We start from the raw sequence: 16,698 nt of genomic DNA on the forward strand, positions 1-16,698 counted from the left end.
TCAATGATAGCTTGGTCAAGGAAGAAATAAAGAAAGAAATTAAAGACTTTTTAGAATTCAATGAAAATGAAGACACATCATACCAAAATTTATGTAACACAATGAAAGCAGTGCTAAGAGGAAAACACATAGCTCTGTGTGCCTCCAAAAAGAGAATGGAGAGAGCTTACACTAACAGCTTGACCCATCATGGGAAGTCTAAGAAGAAGGAGGACTTAAGTGAGGGTGCTTTGGTTCCTCTGAGAAAGGGAACATAACACTCACAGGATCAATAAAGGAGACAATGTGTGGAGCAGAGATTGAAGTAAAGGCCACCCAGCAACTGCCCTACCTGGGGATTCATCCTATAAACAGTCACCAAACCCCGGCACTACGACAAGAAGCGTGTACCAAAAGGAGCATGCCTGGCTGTCTCCAGAGTAGCCCTGCCAGAGCCTTACAGAGGCAGAAACTAGCAACCAACTATTGGACTGAGCGTGGGGTCCCCAATGGAGGATCTAGAGGGTGGTCCGGAGGAGTTAAGGGGTTTATAGCCCCATGGGAAGAACAATGACTTCGGACACCCAGACACCACAAGACTCCCAGGGACTGAACCATCAACTAAGGGATACACATGGTTCCAGCCAAAAATGTGGCAGAGGAATGCCTTGTTGGGCATCACTGGAAGGAGTGGTCTTTGGTCAGGTAAAGGCTCAGGGAAATGGACAGGGGTTGGGGGGAGGTGGGAGTGTGTCGGGTAGAGAAGCATATATATGGAGGCAGGGGGTGGGAGGAGGGGTAGGGAATCTTTGGGGAGGGGGCTTTTGGGAGGGGGAAATTGGGAAAGGTTTACATTGGCAATGTAAATGAAGAAGATACTCAATAAAAAATAAATAAATAAATAAATAAATAAAATCACAGAATAGTACTTAAAAAAAAGAATTAGAGAAAGGCAGGAAGATTACTTAAACAGCCCTTTTTCTCTAAAGACCCTCAGAGACACACAGATGTCATGGTGCTGATCTTTCCACTAGTTTGGTTCCTTCTTTAATTTTCATATCATATAATCCTAATGTCACACAAGATCTATGGAAAGTGACTGGGACAGGAGCATCAGTCTTCCTTGCTCTAAATAGTCTTCAAGTGCTCTGAAACTCAAAAACTGCTAAAAACCAAAAGTTAATGGGTTCCTAAAAAAATATTATTTGATATAAGTAATTACTATTATGTACAGAATAGAAGTAAAAACACCTCAGACAAGTTTTCTAATTCTGTGACCTTTGATATACAAACAGAAAAATATTGGGAACTTGATTTGCAAATTTATCTTTAAGGCAAGTTGCTGCTACCTTCCTCTCTACATGCAACCGAAATAATGACTGCCCCTCATCTCTTTCTACGGAGAAATTCTGGGGTTTCCTGACATGACACAGGAGGTCAATACAGCGTTATGGCCCTCTGGCTACTATGGAATGGACACGCAGGGGGCATTGGGTTTCAGATAAGCCAAACTATCCAACCAGGCTTGGAACCGCTCTGCTCGCACTGCTGCACCACGTGCTTGCCATCTTTAAATATTTATGGCCTAATGCTTACAGACACACAAGCTGAGGTAAGGAGTATGAAGTGCTTACACTTTCTAATTTTCTTTTTTTTTCAGATACTTTTTATTTATTTTTGTTCTATGCATGAGTTTTGCCTGCATGAACATATATGCACCATGTGTGTGCATTTCTGAAATTTCTTAACATTTATCACTGCAATAAAAGCTATTAAAACAGCTAGCTCCTGGAATGCCACAGAAGGGTAAATACTGTCTAGAAATTACACATGCATTAGGGTAGAAAGGGCTATCTCAGAAAAAATAGGCCATGGAAAAACAGCACCTTTGGCTGTAAGCTGGCAGCACTGCTTTGAAATAAAGTAAAATATATATCTGTGTAGGCACTAAAGGTGTTAGACTCCACCTATACTGAATGGTTGCAGCACACAGCTCTACAGAGCCCCCAAACAAGAGCAGGCTCGGGTTATCACAGAGCTTCTTAGACGTGTTAGTCTCAGGGTCCTGTGTTCAAATAAAAAAAAAAATCACAAAAATAACGGGATGAGTCTAGTTTGCATATTTTACGGGACTATTTGAAAATAGGCTGCGAAAAATAGGAAGAGATTGGATACACTGGGGTGCTGGGAGATGCGATATTCAACGCCCTGGGCATTGCTTCTTCGTGCTCCAAAACTTTGTGGGATCTGTTAAAGTCTGCTTCCCAAGCAGGGCTGTTAGAAATGTGTGGTTCTGCACACAGGTGTGCTGATTTAGAAGTTCCGGTGCAGCCATGGATTTTCAGTTTCTAACCAGCCTCTCCCTGGTGCTGCCTCTGCAGGCAGGACCTATCTCCCTCACCTGGGGGATCAGAGCACTAGAGCAAAGTCTCCCGCTGCAGCCTTGCACTGTTGAAGACAGTCATGCAAAACCCCCCTTCCAAGTTCTTGCACCCGGCACTGAATGCTTCTAAATCTTTGCTGAGGAGGTGGCTGAGTTAGAGAGGCTTTAGTTTAAGGCTTGCTGCTGCTCGGCAGCAACTTGACTTTGGAGATGACATTTCTCATCAGAATAGTGTGAAAGCCGAATCTTCAGAGCTATCACCAAAATGTACTTATTTTTTATGGGACCGTCACACTGTCCATGCTTTCTGAAACCTTTGGTGGACTTCCATGGACACTGTGTCTGCTGAGTCTTCTACCTTGGTCTTACAACTTGCACCTCACATCCGCTCTCATATTCTCTCCGATCCTATCCTATCCCCCAACTCCCTGGCCTGGGTCCATATTCAACCGGCCCTTAGAGGTGGGCCTAAGGGCCCTATGCATGACTTCCGGCCGGGTTGCACCAATGGAGGACATGGCTAGAAGATTGACAGGTGGGTGAAGAGTAAGGTTGGTATTTATATTCTGCCTCTTCTTCCCCACTCAGGCTTGTGGTTAGCTCTGCTGTCACTACTAAAATCTCTCCAATCAGGCACCCCTTTCTCTGCAGCAACTGGTTCTAGAAATTCCCCAAGTCTGGACCTTAGAGGTAGCAAAGAGTCCCAGCTCCAGGAGTCCTTCACCGACTCTGAACAATCTCCAAAAAGCCCCACCCCTACTTTAGTGAGTCATCTCTTAAAGTCTCCTCACACGGCCACTCTGAGAGAACCTGACTGGCGCACAGAACCTCTTTTTGATTGTTCTCTCAAGTAGCCTGCACTCGCAGACTCTCTTCCACCACGGCCCACTCTGTCTGCACTGATTTCAGTCTTGGAGAGCTGCCCACACTCTCCATCTCACACTGAAATGAAAAGATAATTTATCTGAAACCAGTTCACATTTTGGAAAGCTCTGAAGATCAAACCCACGGTAGTTGTATCATTTGATGTGTGAGCCGGCTTAACTGCAAACCAACGCTTACTGTGCAGTATTCACAATAGCTAAGTTATAGAGAGAACCTCGGTGTCCAAGGAAAGGACGCTTACCCACATGAAATGGACGGGTGTTCAGATATAAGAAAAGCAAAGTCGGTTGTGTTATCTGCAGGAAAACAGATGTCACTAGAGGTCATTGTACAAAGCAAGTAAGTCTCAGAAGACAGAGACAGTGCATTTTCTCTCTTTTGTAGCTCCTAAATTTTAAATAGTCACAAAGTCCTGTGTGTGTGTGTGTGTGTGTGTGTGTGTGTGTATGTGTGTGTGTGCACGGGCATGTGCATGTGTGTAAACTGGCAGGAGAGAAGAGAAAAGCGAGTGACACGCACAGAAACAGGGTAGAAAGCCACATACGATCCATACCTGTATTCATTTTTCAAATATCAATAAAGAGAAAGGACCGAGAAGGTGGCTCAGTTGGCCAAATGCCTGTCACACAAATGTAAGGACTTGGGTTTGGATCGGCAGAATTCACATAAGGAGCCTGAAGTGGCTCTGTGTGCTCCTAACCCCAGCGCTGGAGACTGGGAGTGTGGGGAACAAGCAGATTCCTGAAGTCTGTTAACAGCCTGCCCAGCAGAGTCAATGAACTGTGGGTTCAGTGAGAAGAACGGAAAAAAGATGACGCGTGATCAAGGAATTGATGACTCCATCTCCCGATACATACACACACATGCCTATGCTAAGTACATATAACACAGACAAAAGCCAATACACATAAAATAAATTCTACATGTAGCTATTTTTAGACCTGATTTTCAGTTTGTTTGACTTATCGGAGGCATCATAAGGACTGATTCTTTCGTTAACGGGATGCTAATTGTTCAGTAAGTACTGCCTGCCATTCAACGACGACGGAATCTGAGCTTTCCTCAAGATCTACAGAAATGCAGACCCTCTTTGCTGCTTCTTTCCTGCCCTGTGCACACTGCAGCCTTGGATTTATAAAAATTCTCCTTTAAATTACAGCATCTTCCATGCTATGACGAGAAACACTGACAAGTGACCTATGTCGGGGATAGGACCAGTAGAGAGAGGAAGTGAGGGGCGGAGTCCCGATGGGGAGGCTGAAGGAACATCCCTGACTATGCTGGGCAACTAACAGTTTGTAAGGTAGTGCCTCATTCCACTATGGAGTTTTCTGACTCTTTTCAACATGGAAGTCCACACTGAAACAGAAGCAGGCATGTGGAAGTATGTGTTTTGGGTTGCTTGTTTTTACAGTGCTGGATCAAGCCCCGCCCTTGCGGGTGCCATTCAAATTCCCACTCACCGAGTCCCAAATTCTGTGAAAAGGTTGAAAAGGGTATTCAGAAGATGAAATGGAGACGTATCAGTTGGCTGGGCACAATGATACAGAGTTCAACGGCAAGCGTGACCGCTGTGCTACAGCAGGAGAATGAATCTCTGTTTTCTATTTTGCCCTCTACTATTTTTATATGGTATTCAGTACTAGTCTGTTTGGATCCCGCTGCTAACATGCAAAACAGGATTCTAAGAGACTTGGGGAAGGGGGGCTATTTTTTGTCTTTTAGGACATCTTTGTTGGAGTTGTCCAGTTTCCCATTGATGTGTTCTTAGTACTTTGACAGCTAGGAGAACTCATTTTAAAGTTAATTCAGTTTTCAAGCAATAAACCTGTTGTGAAAGAGAGAAAAGCAACGTGAATGCTTGGTCCCACTTGACTGTTCTCATCCCATTAAAGGGTGACCCACAGGCACACACATACACACACACGCCCTGTCCTCCCACTGTCCTCTCCTGGACATCCGGCTGTCATCAGAGTGTGGGACAATTTTCATCTTATTTCAGTGTACTGTGATTAAGCATAGTCCCAGTACTTCAAAAAGACTGAGTATTTACAGATGAGGCTGTAAGGGCCCTACGTGAAGTGCAGCACCGAGAGCCGGAAGTGGGGAGCTCAGGCCCCGCCCTCTCTCCTTTGCCTCCTTCAGATCTGTGGCCATTAGGAGGAGCTTGTGCATCTCAACCAAGGCAAACACTGTGCCGGCTGCCAGCTGTTATCCCAGTCTTCATTCTGAGTTACTGAGTCAGGTTCGGCTCTGAGCTGTAACATAAATTGCATTTCATCGTTCTTCCTGTGAATCTCCTAAAGTAAATGCTATTATTTTCCCCATTTTATGGGTGAGAAACAGGAAGCTATGAGAGATTAAGTCCTGACGGAGGTCACCACACAGGGAACAAATGCATTATGCAGTGTGTCATCCCAGGTCTGTCTCTATACTGCAGTGACCACCGTCAAGATGTTTGTGGTAGTGGTGAAGGCAGTAGAAGCTTCTCGTTACCACTTATAACCATATTCTGTGAGGGCCAGGTCTCCCGCTTCTCTCTTTTGTCATTGTGTCTCCAGCATTGGGTCTGGGTCAAGTTACACGGTATGCGCTCACCAATCTAACGCTGAAGAGAGGACATGGGGGAGGAGAAGCAGGGAAGGAAGAAAGCAGGGGGAGGAGCAGGGAGAAAGATTCTTAAAATAGTTTGCTTAATAAAATATAGTAATAAAGACATATAATTGTCTGTCTGCCTGTTTGTTTGCTTGTTTTGAGCCAGAGCCTTACTATGTAACTTTGGCTGTCCTGGAACTCACTATGTAGACCAGGATAGCCTCAAACTCAACAGAAATCAGCTTGCCACTGGCACTAACAGCCAGTGCCTCCATGCCTGGCTAGGAATGTGCAATTGTACTGAAGACACTAAAGCCTTGTCTGTCCCCTGAAGAGATACAGAAGCAGTCGGTTATTGAGGAGGGATGGCCACTTGTCACATGCTGGAGACCTAGTCCCCGCACATATAAATAGGCACACATGCTAGGTGAGCAAAACCCCAGGGAAGAATGGCAGAAGGCAGCCTCTTGTTCCAGAAGATTCCAAGAGCAAGGGTGGGCAGATGACTCCGTTGGTTGTGAGCAACACCAGGGGCTGGTAAGAAACCAGGAGGAAGCAACCCCAGAAGCACCCCGGGGAAGATTTTCCACCTTTGTAAAAACCAGACAAGGGCTTATGGCCACCCTACCCAGAAGTATTGATGAACACACCAAGACTGAGTCAATATGAATCTGTTTCACTCGGCCGCTTCTCTGCCAAATGCCCAGAGCTAGGCCAGAGGGAGGGACCAAGTCAGCATGCCCACACTCCTTCAGCATGCAACACGCCAGCACGTGAATGGGAAATGTTACGAAATGGGTCTGGGGAGAGGGCTCAGTGGGTAAAGTACTTGCTATGCAAGCTTGAGGACCCGAGTTCAATTCCCGCCAACAGTATAAAAGTCAGCTGTCACTGTACACATCTGTAACTCCAGCACCTGTGGAGGTGGCCTCCCTGGGCTGAATAACCAGCCAGCACAGCCATCAAGTCTCAGCAGGAGGCCCTGTCATAAAAAAAAAATAAGGTGGAGAGAGATAGAGGAATACACCCTCTGTCAACCGCTGGCCTCCACAGCCACGTGCACGGGCAGGAGCGCCCACACACAGAAGGGAGCACGTCACCTCCAAGGGCTCATCTCATCAGCACACAATTCTTTGGGGGAGGTTAATTTTTTTTATTAAACTAATAAAAATTATTTTCAAATATACAAGTCTATATTGACATTTTTAAGTCATCAAAATAATTGATAATAGTTAAATGTCTCTTAAATATACATGAACACACAATTCTTTTTAAAGAATAAAAAATGTCAATAAATAATTAAGTCAATGCAGAAGGTGAAAATGAGGTTTCTGTAGCTTTCACCAGTCCAGCAACCAAATACAAACTCTATCAGAAAACGATTTGGGCTCTACAGAGAGAGACTGCGCTACCAGATCAAAAACGGTGGGAAGGGGCAAGAAGCTGCTCTCGGTTTTCCCCATCAGACCAACAACTGCACTTCATTCTTCTTTCTGAGTCTATAGCTACTGTTTCTCAGGGTGCTGAAAGAAGTTTGATACACTGTAGCAGCTCACACTGTACAAGACTGAGTGGGAGCAGCAAAGGCACCGGAAGGAAATTCCATCCACGCAAGCTTCGAGGGGACTCAGTGACCCCTGCTCACCTGTCTTCTGGAAGCCAACCATTTCCCTGGCCCAGCTAACTGCTGCAGAGGATTCGGTGGGTTCTAGGGACTTGGAAAGGAGAGACTCATTTCCTGCGGCTCTTGAACCTAACTCAAGGCAGGGAGTTTGACTGTTCTGGCCAAAGGTTTGGCAGCTGCAAGCGGAGAGACCCAGAGCTGACTGCAGAGCTGCAGGGAGGCTGGGGCAATCTCGCTCGGGGCCAGGACTACCGGGCACTTGAGCAGTTGACTTATTCCACCTCCAAGCAAGAGAAAAAAATAGCCACAGAACCCCTTTCCAGGTTGCAGGAGACCTCGGCTGAACCTAACCAATCAGCTCACAGGAAAAGTGAAGACAGGAGGCGGGGCCGGGGAGCTGCCCACAACTGTGGGTAGGCTCCGGTGGTTCTTTACACCGATCCAGTGCAGAAGGCAAATATTTTGGTTCCCATTAGAGAACTACATCATGGATGCCAGTCGAGCCTTACTCTGTGGGCACAAGCGAACCGCTGAAGGTTTTCAGTAGGACCGCGCTGAGGTGCATGAGAACCATGGTCTGGAGATGCACACTGAGAGGTGATGGAGAAGGTGACCCTCCAGAGGGGGTGAAAGGGAGGAATGCCCGCAGCACACATCTTAACAAACAAGACGTCACCCACCTCAGATACCTCGGGTCCTTCCACGTGGAAGGGGAATGGACCTCCCTGCCTGCAATGAGCGCGCTGCGGCTGATGTCACCTGCAGAACAAATACAAGAACTTCCGGTGACTCTTGCTGTGCAGATATAGAGCAGGTCCCCTTCGAAGGCTGGGAGCACTGGGTGGTGCTTGCCGGCCGGAAGGAGTGACTACAGCAGTCTTAGTCCTTCTGAAGCGTGCTGTCACAGGCTCCCAGTATCATCTGAAGTCAACCCATGTCACGGTCATCCTTAAAAACTCAACTTCAGCCTCATCTCAAAGGTGCCGTGGGCTTTTCCACAACCCTTCCTCTTTTCTAAGAAAAATGCTTATCACCACCATCATTTACTTGGCTTTGTTTTGTCTGAACAATCATTTAATTTTTGTATCTCACTCTCTGCATGTATATGTATGTATGTATGTGCATGTATGTGTATATGTATGTATGTGTATATGTGGGTATGTGTATATGTATGTGTGTATGTGCATGCATATGTATGTATGTATGTTTATGTGCATGTGTATGTATATATGTGTATATTCATGTACATGTATGTGTATATGTTTATGTACATGTATATATGTGTATATTCATGTATATGTATGTGTGTATGTTTATGTGTATGTATATATGTGTATATTCATGTATATGTATGTGTGTATGTGCATGCATATGTATGTATGTTTATGTGCTTGTGTATGTATATGTGTGTATATTCATGTACATGTATGTGGAAACCAGAGGACAATATTAAGTATCATGTCTCAGGCACTGCCCTCCTCTTTCTCTCCTCTCACTGGAACTCACCCATCAAATGAGGCTGGTCCCAGCATCCACTGTCTCCACCTCCTCGGTCCTTGATTACAATCCTCCCACTCACACTGGGTTCTGGAGCTGGAGCTCAGAGCCACGGGCTTTCGAGGTGAGCACATTCCGACTGCTGTCTTCCAGCCCACAGCCAGTTTTTGTAGGTTAACCACTGGCATCAGATCTGTCTCTCAAATGTAATAACTTCATATCTCTCAAGCTAGCCTTATGAGTAGGAAAAGTCCAACTCATTCATTGATCGCCAGGGTTCCTCTGTGTCTGCTCCAAAAAACCTGCAGGTTTTGGAGTAAATTTCTGTGCACATACACACCAGAACCCTGTGGGCTCTTTAAGATATCTGATCTCAATTATCTCATTTCCTGATTATGTGCAATTGTATTTTAGTTTTATTGAGCTAAATATTTCTTCTAATTAAAGTAGTATTCGTCCATGGTTTATTTTTAGAGAAGAAGGCAGGATGGAAACTTTTTAATTAAAACATTTTATAACCTTTCTTCCTATCACAGGAGCTCTGTCTCAGAATGTCATCCAAAAAGAAACAAAAAAACCAAAAAAGCCCAGCTGCTCAAGAAGGGACTAATTTTTCTTATGGGTGAATCTAACAACTGCGATGAACACAGCCGGTCATCCGCCTGCCAAGAGGCTTCCTTTGAGAATATTTGAATTCAAAGGCTGTGAAAATTAATGTGACTTTCAAATAAAATGACCATAGGGAACGTCCCAGGGCCAGCGACACAGGATGGGCTATACCCAGTGAGCACAGCTCTCTCATAGAACAGAACCCAGGTACAGGAGGATGCCTTTGTCTAAGCGCTGCCCTGCTGCCCTCTGTGTGGACAGTTTCTCAGTAGTAGTTGCTAAGTTCACTTTTATTTTGTTTATTTTATCTTAAGGTGTCCACCTCATCCCAAATACCAAAGCCAACAACATTCTGTCTTCCTTAAGACGCTGTGGAATAGGCATCCACCCTGCTCGCCATATGCCAGCTCCTCGTGGGACTCCGGGACTGAAGAAGATGCTCACATAGCAAAGATATCTCAGACCCTCTTTGTGTGTTGAAAGGTGGGGAGGCTGCAGCAATTCTGCATGGTGACAGGACAGCAGGTACTTGGGCCATTGTTGTTCTATCTTCAAGCACACAAAAAAAAAAAATCACAGCCACAGAACCCATCCACACCCCACAAATCACAGCCACAGAACCCATCCACACCCCACAAATCACAGCCACAGAACCCATCCACACTCCACAAATCATAGCCACAGAACCCATCCACACCCCACAAATCATAGCCACAGAACCCACTCCATGTCCACACAAGTACCTCGGCTGAGTGTTAACTGAGCATTTGGAATTCTTATCAAAGTTTTTGGACCTTGAAAAGTCCTATGATCTATTTTCCTAAATAATTGTATGCACCACTTCCATGGAGCCCGGCTCTCCGACCTCACAGGTTAGCACATGTCAGAAACTATGAAAGTGCCACTAGACACACGTCCTTTCCCTGTACACCCAAAGGCAGCCCACTTGAACCTACAGAACATGCATAATAGAGACAATTCCATGTGCAAGGAAGAAAGAAACTAGAATAAACAACTCTAAACCCACGAGTGGCCAGATTCTACCAGATAAATAACGCCCACAAAGGTTGAAGTTTCATTATAATGATTTTCCCTTTTGAGCACATTTGTCAGAAAAGTTCACTCACCTCTAGAGCCCTGTCCTTCTGATTCTAGGTAGTACTAAACACCACTAGTACTTTGTCCCTAGCTCCCACTCTTGACAGCCATTTCAGGGACTTTCCCAAGATTTAGGTCAGCTAAAATAATAATAATAAAAACCTTTCTGACTATCTTAGCTCTCGCCTCTGGTACTTATTTTTATTTAAGATTTATTGTTTATTTTAAATTGTGTGCAAGTCTGGGGGCCCAGTGTGCACAATGTAAGTGCAATGCCCACAGAGGTCAAAATAGGGGGTCAGATCCCCTCAAGTTGGAGTTACAGGCAGCTGTGATCTGCCCAACAGGGGTGCTGGGAACTGAACTCTGGTCCTTGTCAAGAGAAGTACATGATCTTAACCTCTGGGCCATCTCGCCAGGCTGTGGTCTGTTATTTTCCTCCAGGGTCCTACACATTTTTACCCTTATCTTATTGGACAGAAACCTGTTTTCAACTCACTATGCACCTAGACCCATTTAACGAGCGTGACCTTGTGTGAAAAAGTTAGCAAGCCAAAGTTACCAGACCACAGTCGTGCCTGCCTACTGTGGTGAATAGTGTTTATTGGTCCCTCCTAAATATTCTCTAACCGTCTCCAGTCTTATCTATAAGAAGTCTGACTACTGTGGAATGTAACATCAGGCCCTCTTGTCTTCTCTGGAGGCTGTGGTTAGTATAATCCATGATGGATCTCTACAGCTAATAAAAAAGAAGACATCTCTGACAGTCTTCCTTGCAGGGCCCATAACGCTCTGCTGAAGCTCCAGGTACCGCCCTGCACCCCCTCTGCCCTAGCATCCTCGTGTGGTTGCAGCCACAGGAGTCCCACTGGCTTCCCAGTCAGGGAAACACCTTTGCAAACAAAGCTTAAGTTTGAATTATTTTTGAGTGTGTAACTTTTTCCTGCCTGGAATCTACAATGCTATTTTCAGTCTTGCAGTTTTCATAAACGCCTCTATGTGACATTGCTAAAGCCCATGTACACTGAAGGACCAGGAAAAGAGGAAAGAAATCAACTGGTTACATATAGTTTATAAAAGCAGCCCATTCTTTATTCCTTGAATGGTTCTCTATCTCAAATTCTTTAAGCTGTCTAATGATTTTAATGCCAAAATATCTCTACTTAATGGTAGGCCTGGTTTACAAGTAGACTTCTTCCAGCCTATGGTATAATGACATAAACAGATAGAACTCATCACAGCAGTTTATATCACTGGGATAAATAGTAACATGTATCGAATAAGTGATTAAAAAAAAACCTTTAATAATGAAAGTAAACCCTGCTCTCTGGAATAGGTGCTAAGTGTGAAGGCTTTCAAGTGAGAACAGTCTAGAATTCAATTCAGAAAGTGTTCTACTATTTCCAAATGATGCAAAACAACTCTCAGAAACCTGGGAGATCACAAGGACTGACGGATGTTCTTTCCATCAGTGGACAGGGCTTGACAGGCTCCAGGCATCCCCTCTCCTCTGTGCTCTAAACTAGGAACAAGCCAGGGGTCACTGAGCACGGCAGGCAGAGCTTGTCTGAGGAAATCATAGTACAACACTCATTTAGGTTTCCTTGAGGGCAAGGCTAAGGTGCTCTTTTCAGAAAAGTTCACCCATGTCTAGAGCCCTGTCCCACTGACAAACAGCGCTCGCTCGGTGCCCTCCACCTCAAAGAATGGTATTTAGTGACTGACCATGACGCTGAGGGACAACGCTACTCAAGGCATCCATTCCTGCCACTATCTCAGATGGCACGCTGGTGACTCGGTTTCCATGTCAGTGACAGCTCAGGCATCCCATGCATTGGGAGGCTAGAGACCTCTCCGAGACATCAGCCCTCTTGGTGACCCACGACAAAATTCATCAGTTAGACTCAGGAGCGTGGACCCGAGAGCCCACCCAAAGACTATCCACTTCAGTAGAGTGAGTGCACTTCCAACGCTGTGTTACCTCACTATGAAGCCCTTCAAAATAGTCAAGGACACTCCCCAGGCAGCAGAGGGGGCAGTATGATGGTGACTCCCACTTCTACACAGCCACAAGTGCCAGGCCGGCAGCTGGGGAGGTGGGTTCCCCCTGCTCTGGGGAAGCTGAGTTCTCTTGCCCTTGCCTTCCTGGGCCCACATCCTTCTTCCCTCATCCTATGAATGAGTCTGAGGGATATCGAAAGGCACACTTAAATAAGGACGAAAATGTAATCTCATGAACACTTAAAAAAAAAGTTTACAAATTCTATGTTCTTACTTCCAGTTGAAGTAAACTTGGACTTCCCTTCGTTTGAATGTAGATGCCTTTAGTGACTTACTGCAAAAGAAATCAAATGTGGTAGAAGCTGTGGCATTAGTTTGCCAGTTAATGCAAATGTAATAGAACACATTTTCTCTCTCTTTTATTCTCTCTCCCTCTCTCTCTCTCTCTCTCTCTCTCTCTCTCTCTCTCTCTCTCCTACCCCCAATCTCTCTCCACTTTTGCAAAAGCAACCGAGCTGTATGAAAGCTAAGAAGCCGTGAGCAGGTTCACATAGAAAAACCAATGTTCCCATGAACTTTGATCTAAAGATTTCTAGCCCTGACCTTCAAGGACAGACTTCTTCCCAGCAACGTTGGTAAGCCATCAAGGACATGGTCATACAGCCTCCAGATGAAGCCACGGACAGTTGAGCCTTCCCATTGGGACCATCTTAGATCAGAGACAGGAAGATTTACAAGTGAGTCTGTGCAAGTCCCTAGACTTGGGAGTCATTTTCTATGTGGCAATAGCTAACGCCAATGTGGTACTGCAGACAGATCCTCACACAGTTGCTGGCCAGAGAAATGTAGAATCAGGCAGATTGTATAGCTTTTGTACTTTGTAAAGTGTGGGGATCTAAATATAGCTCCCCAAAGCAACCGTGACTTTTTAACTCTTAAGACACTGTCAGTTTTGAGAGCTAGAAAAATCAGAGAGGACAGGAGATAAAGATGAAGGTCATGGGGAATGGAGTCCAGACATGAAGGGCACCCAAGCCCCACCCCTGCTCTCCAGGATCCCTGGAACTTTTCCTACTTCCCAAGGCATTTATTTTTGCTGGCAAGAATATTTGTACTGGATATTTATCCCTAGAAACACCACAAGGTCAATCTCTGGAAAGCCCATTCACTAGCATTTGAGGGCAGAGGGTAGAGCTCTGCAGGTTTCCTGCATCTTTCCTCTCAAAACTGTGTTTTGCACAGGCCTACCATATAAAGTTCCTAAAATGCCTGTCTTACGAGAGAAGTCCTCCTCCCTTCTGCTGACTGAGCTAAGACTAGATTCCTTTGCTCATCTTTACAGTACCAGGGCTTCCAATTATCTGTTGAGTTGTCTCCAAACTGCCACCATGGGTCCCGTCTCTCAGCTTTTAGTCACAAAGGCCACAAGTCCTTCCTTACCCACATCTCTCATCAATCTGCCTTCTCACAAATTCCTCTTCAAGTCTGATGATGATTTTTAAAAACAAAAAGCAGAAACTAAACCCTGGCCACTGTACTGACAGTAACCCCACTCCCCTTTTCAACCTGTAACTTTAACCATGGTCAGTCCAGTGCTCACCTGAAATTCGTGGAGAGACTGTTACAGGTCCTGGAAGAACAGAGCCAAACCCTAATGTCTTTACCTCCTCGCCCCCCTCCAAACCCAGCTCAGTATGGACAATCTCTTTTATGCTAGATTATTGCTATTGTATTAAATCAACTCAGTAATTAAGACACATTCTAATGAAGAGACTTCAGGGAGTCATTTTATTTTAACAACCACCTAATCTTAAGGACAGACTCTCTAACTGAACAGTTTTGAGCCAGGGCCGGACAACTGGAATTAGTATAAGGCGGATGTGTGAGTCCCTCCAGTGTGAGGGCGGGTCCTGACCCCGTGAGATGTGTCCAGAGACCTGGGGAGGTGTCACCAGAGACTACACCTCAAAGTTCCAGCTCTCAACATTATCCTGTGTAATGGATGGTGAGAGGAAACATTCAGTATCTCTCAACATTATCCTGTGTAATGGATGGTGAGAGGAAACATTCAGTATAAACCCGCTTTATAGCTAAGACAGTAAAACACAGGCCAAGGAAGGAGCCCACAGCAGTTGGTTATCAGCAGAACGGCCTTGACCTCAGGTCTCCTGACACCTTCCCAACATTCTTCAGAAACTCAAATGACCGCTGCTCATCTCTGTCAGCGCCCCTCACTGAGGGGCAGGATTTAGCAGCATTTTAGGCAGAGTATTTGAGTGGTTTGAAGATCGGTTTTGATTGTGAGGTGTGACCTCAACGGCTAGACATTTTCTTCTCAAGCAAAACCAAAAGGAAACAAAATGCCTATTTATTTTTCTGACTGAGGCAAAGAAAACAGAAGTGTTCCTACATCTCACTTGCGAACAAGTTTTGCAAAGGGGACTCTTACCTGAGCGCTGCATCACACTCAGTCTCTCCCCTCCCCCTCCAAGCGTGAGCCAGACCAAGGAAGTGGCACATCCCAAGGAGCAATACAAAGATGGAGGCAGGAGCGCTAGAACCCAACTAAGAACCCAGGCAGGGCCGCACATTCACTGAGAATTCGCCTTGTCAAAAGCACCTGAAGTCAACAGCCCTTTTCTTTAAGACGCTGGGCACCCTGTCAGCAACCCCAGACCCTCTCACACCGAATGTACTGCCAGTTTCTAAGATGTCCTTCTGCTGACTGCAAAGCAACCCTTTCTCATAAGAAGTGATGAAAGCAATATGGAGGCACAGGTCACCAGGATCTCACAGGCAGGCTGCACAGGCAGCATCCGAAAGAGAGAGAGTCAGAATGGCTAAGATTAAAAATTCAGGAGACAGCAGGTGTTGGAGAGGGTGTGGAGAAAGAGGAACACTCCTCCACTGCTGGTGGGGTTGCAAATTGGTACAACCACTCTGGAAATCAGTCTGGCGGTTCCTCCGAAAACTGGGCACCTCACTTCCAGAAGATCCTGCTATACCACTCCTGGGCATATACCCAGAGGATTCCCCACCATGTAATAAGGATACATGCTATACTATGTTCATAGCAGCCCTATTTATAATTGCCAGATGCTGGAAAGAACCCAGGTATCCCTCAACAGAAGAGTGGATGCAAAAAATGTGGTATATCTACACAATGGAGTACTATTCAGCCATTAGAAACAATGAATTCATGAAATTCTTAGGCAAATGGATGGAGCTAGAGAACATCATACTAAGTGAGGTAACCCAGACTCAAAAGGTGAATCATGGTATGCACTCAATAATAAGTGGATATTAACCTAGAAAACTGGAATACCCAAAACATAATCCACACATCAAATGAGGTACAAGAAGAAAGGAGGAGTGGCCCCTGGTTCTGGAAAGACTCAGTGAAGCAGTATTCGGCAAAACCAGAACGGGGAAGTGGGAAGGGGTGGGTGGGAGGACAGGGGAAGAGAAGGGGGCTTACGGGACTTTCAGGGAGTGGGGGGCTAGAAAAGGGGAAATCATTTGAAATGTAAATAAATTATATCGAATAAAAAAATTTAAAAAAAAAAGAAATAGGAAAAGATTACATATATGCAATGTGTAGTAACTTGTGTATAACTATGTGGATGGGGGAGGGTTCTAAAGAATGGGTGTTCCACGTATGTAGTGACCACACCTGTTCAGCCAATCACAGACTGAAAAATTAGAGAAGGGATGGAACCGCCAGTGCTGCGCTGATGAACAAGGGTCTCTGCTCCTCCCCAAACTGCATCTCTATTGAGCATGCGGAGACTTTGCCCCTTGTCACCATTCCCAAGACGGTAGAGTAGAACAGGCATTCACAGTGCAGTAGGGGTTCTAAGTAATCCAGAGAGGATTTAATGTGCACAGTCATAGGTAAACGGCACACCATCCCCTACGAGAGGCTTCTGCATTTGAGGACTTTGATATCTGAAGGCGGTCCTAGAAGGAATTCCTCTGAATGCCGAGAGCCAGCGGTGCGTACACACAAACCACAGCTGTGGGAAGC

The 16,698-nt window shown here is 45.4% G+C and overlaps 1 protein-coding gene across 2 annotated transcripts in view; it reads right to left on the reverse strand.

Moving 5' to 3' along the window:
- Window positions 1–16,698, reverse strand: part of Ncald (neurocalcin delta) — a 445,096-nt gene that overhangs the window by 285,366 nt on the left and 143,032 nt on the right. Inside the window, exon 3 of one of the 2 annotated variants that reach the window (XM_052160539.1) lies at window positions 8,147–8,225. The exons of the other annotated variant lie outside the window; for it this stretch is intronic. The gene's annotated coding sequence lies outside the window, so the exon portion shown is untranslated. The remainder of the gene's footprint in view (window positions 1–8,146; window positions 8,226–16,698) is intronic. 2 annotated transcript variants of the gene reach the window in all.

Source organism: Apodemus sylvaticus, chromosome 17 (assembly GCF_947179515.1).
Source record: "Apodemus sylvaticus chromosome 17, mApoSyl1.1, whole genome shotgun sequence".
Classification (NCBI taxonomy): Eukaryota; Metazoa; Chordata; class Mammalia; order Rodentia; family Muridae; genus Apodemus; species Apodemus sylvaticus.